Genomic DNA, 4,495 nt, shown 5'->3' on the forward strand with positions numbered 1-4,495 from the left:
GCTTTACACAAGTTTAAATGAGTTGTTAATTTCAAGAGAAATATTTTTTTTTTACTATGTGAGAACCATATATTATATGGGTTAATTTAAAAAAAATAAATATAAAGATCAAAATTCACATTAAAGAAAATTTAGAAACCAGTGAAAAAGGGTAAACTTAGAAAGTTGGATAAATATTATTGTGTAAAACCGAAGAAAAGTAAAAAAAATCATAAAATTCCAAAAGAAAAAACTAAGTTTTTCTTGACAATATTTTAATTTTTTTTAGTTGATTAATATGGGTAAACGGTGTATGATTTCGACGAAGTTATTACATCCAAGTTCACATATACATATAATTAATATATCCATTTTTTTTTGTATATGTGATGTTCAATTTGTAAAACAAATGTTAAGACTACCCGATTAAGACTATTCGGTATAGGTACAAAAACGTCATTATCGGCCAATGTGGCACACAAAAACGCCGTTATAATAACGGAAACACCCCCACCTCCCGTTATGGTATCCCATGTTATAACGTCAACGAATTACAACGCCATTTCCAACCAATCAATGGCTTTTTCTGCTTTTCTTCACCTAAGGGGGTTGAGTAAATGGAACACCACTCACAACAAAAGTGGAGGAGATTAAGAAAACTTTTTGTTGAGATATTGTTTCCTTATTCCACAAGTTTTCTTATTGCCTAAGTAATTTAGTTCTTCATTATCTTGGTTTGGATTCCATTTAGGATTCTTGTTCACCCTATAAGTATAGGCATTGCAATTATTTGTTTTCTTAATTAATACAATCAATTTTCATTCTCAAAATATATTATGGTATTAGAGCAAACCTGGGAATAAAATCTAGTTTGTTCTAAATAATGATTGGTAAAAATTTCGGCTCCAAGAAAGAGACGTCGATCATAGACATCTCATCTCCATACTTTCTTGCTCCTGTCGACCGTCCAAGACAAAACTTCGTTGGCGATAATCTACTACGAGATGGAAACTATAGTGATTGGAAAAGCGAGATGACGAACGCGTTGTTCGCTAAGAACAAGATAGGGTTCGTAGATGGATCTATGCCAACGCACGTTAATGATTCTCCACATCTGATGAACTAGAAGCGTTGCAATGCCATGGTACATAGATGGCTCATCAGTTCCATGGATCAAGAAATCAAAGGTAACTTTAAATACACCATCACTACCTTCGACATATGGATCGATTTTGAAGAAAGGTTCGATAAAGAAAGCGCCCCAAGGGCTTATGAGCTCAGACGCACCATTACTACCATTCGCCAAGAAGGGATGACTTTCTCTACGTATTACACCAAATTAAGGAGCGTTTGGATGAAATCCAGTCGATAACTCAATTACCAATGTGTAAATGTCAAGGCTGCAAATGTGATATCTTCAAAGAGTTCACAAAATTACGTGATAAGGAACGACTTTATAATTTCTTGATAGGCCTCAACGACGAGTTCAACACAGTTAAGACACAAATTTTGAGCACTGATCCACTTCCTACTCTTGGAGCAGCCTATTATCTTAGGTGTGAAGATGAACAACAACGCCTCATCGGGACTACTCGACACGCCACATGAGAAGTCGTTGCCTTCCAAGCTAACAGAAGAAACATTAACCGACAACTGAAAAAGACCAATTCTCAATTAAACAACATAAGAGATGACCGTGACAAAAAGAACAATGACAGGTGGTGTAACCACTATCAAAAGGTGGGTCATACTCTGGATGGTTGTTTTGAGATAATAGGATATCCGAATGTAACACCCCGACTCCAGAGGTTTGAAGATTTAGAGGCTTGGAATAAGAATAAGCATGTAGATCTAGTATCTACATCGTGTTGGCATCCAGTTGAAGGTAACAAGTCTTTACCTTGGCTTTCCATTTCTTAGATCTCATCTTATGTTGGTATATGGGCATTTTTGGTGCAATAGGGGTTCATTCTCGGGTTTGAACATGTCATGAGAACGTGGTCTTTGATCTAGACTCCCCTAGGCCCTCATGAACATAAAGTTCTCGACTTTATCTAGCCCTAGCCCTTTTCCATGATCAAAACCTCTTCCTAAGGCTAGTTTTGAGTGTTTTAGCTTATTGAAGCCTTGCATGCACGTAAAGTTAGCAACTTTACGTGATAACTACACCCTAGGAGCCTAGATCTACAATTGGAGCATTGGTTCCGCTTAAAAGCGTCTGAATGAGAAAAGGACTGAAGGAACTCGACAAGTTGCATAGTCAACTCGACGAGTTAGATGAGGGTTTCCCGCTTTCTGGATTTTGCATGAACTCAGAGAGTTAACAAGATGAATCGACGAGTTGGTTAGGGTTTTTCCCGATATACTGGATAATGCATGCACTCGACGAGTTACTTGGTAACTCAGCGAGTTGACTGGGATTTTCGTGACTTTCTGAGTTCTGAAGGAACTCGACGAGTCTATAAGTTGCACTCGATGAGTTGGGTCAACATGGACTGTTGGCCTTGACCGTTGACATTGACTTTGACCAAGGGTTGACCAATTTGACTTCTGAGGGTATTTTGGTAATTTGGGAATTTATGGAATTGGATCAATACGGTGTATGCTTTCCCACATAGAGATGTTATGCTTTGAAGATCTTATGCACCACACTTGTAGAAGATGCAAGTTTCTGATTCACATTTTGCCGTCACTATTACGTATCTCAGAGGATCCAAGTTCCAATCACATACTCATGGTGTTCAAGTTTTCCACATGCGTTCTGAAATCGATCTCGCCACTACTACCCCAGGGGAGTCTATTCTTTTTCTCCCTTTTATTGCTTTTAAATTATTTTATGCATACAATGAGGGCATTGTATGTAATAAGTGTGGGGTAGGGGGTCGAAAACATAAATTACTATAAATTTCTAGGAAATTTAAAAACTTAGAAATTTATTTGAAATAATAATCTAAAATTTGAATCTATTGATAATTAAAACTTAAGTTGCTAGTGTTACGTGGGATGATCCAATGCGAGCTCAAATGTTTAATTGAGCCAACATATGTTATAGTATATTTGTGGCTTCCCAAGTCCTAGTGAAAAGTCATGAGATATGAAAGATAATATGGTAGTTTATATGGCATAATAAGTTTTATAGCATGTACCTTAAATCTATCCAGGAGAGCTTATGTAGTCATTGCACTTAGACTAATACCTCTAACCAATAAAGGTTGAAGTTAAGCTCCCTTGCTTAAGCATGTAGGATTTGAGTGAAAAAACTAATTTATATATATATATATATATATATATATATATATATATATATATATATATATATATATATATATATATATATATATATATATATATATATATATATATATATATATATATATAAAGAGAGAGAGAGAGAGAGAGAGAGAGAGAGAAATTACCAAAAAGTTAAGCTATCAAAGTATGAAGATTAAAAGATCAAAATCCTGAAGAATCAAAAATTAAAGATACCAAAAATCAAACAATAAAGGTGTTGAATTCAAAGAAATCAAAGAGCATATATCAAAGAAGTGAAGAATTCCAAGAGCTCCATTATGCTTTCAAAGTTGTAACTTTTCTAGATTATGTATGCTTGAGTAGCTTAACCAAAAATACCTTGAGGTTAAGAAAGATTTTTGATGATGGATTCAAAAAGCTAAGGGGTGAAAGTTCATAAGGATTGTGAAAATTTTGGATTGGGAAGTTATTAGGAACCTTAGAAACAAATATACGCATTGAGGTCTTGGTATAATGGTTGAGTTCAAAATGGATTGTTTTATACAATATTGGTGATGAGAGTTTCACTAAAAATTGATTAGTTTTGCTTGAGGGAAAACAAAAGATAAGTGTGAGGTATTTTGATATTGTCATATTTATACACATTTTTAGGCAATAGTTTAGTACATTTTGTTTAATATTTTGGTTATTCACAAAGATATTTGGTACTTATTTAATTAAATTGTATTTTGCATCCAAAAGGAACACTCTTGAAGATAAAGGACCAAATTGACAAGAATTGGGACTTTGAAGAATTAGACCTTAAAAGCATAAAATTCTAGCTAAAAACCAAACTCACGATGTGAGAGATCCAGTTTTCTTGGAAGATAAGGATAACTACCGAGCTCACGACGTGAGATACCAATGCTCATAATGTGAGAAAACGTATTTTCCAAAACTATAAATTATCCTTCACTCATACGATTTGAGGAGGCTTTTTGGAGAGTTTTCTAGAGGAGACGTATTCTGAGATATCGATTTTGGAGCCCAGAAAGTGCTCAAAACATTCTTTTGAAGGAGATTTACTTGGAGATTTAGAGACTGGAGAACACATCATTAAATTGATTTGGTATACTTTAATTATGTCAATTTCTGTTGAGATTGTGTCTATGTTTTCAGCCATGAGTAGCTGAATTTAGTTGCTTCCGTTTAGTTAGATGAAGCTTTAACTCTATGGTTTAGTTATCTAATTTATGGATTTTAATAGTTGGTTTTATGCTTGTGT

This window comes from Lactuca sativa, chromosome 2 (assembly GCF_002870075.4).
Source record: "Lactuca sativa cultivar Salinas chromosome 2, Lsat_Salinas_v11, whole genome shotgun sequence".
Taxonomy (NCBI): Eukaryota; Viridiplantae; Streptophyta; class Magnoliopsida; order Asterales; family Asteraceae; genus Lactuca; species Lactuca sativa.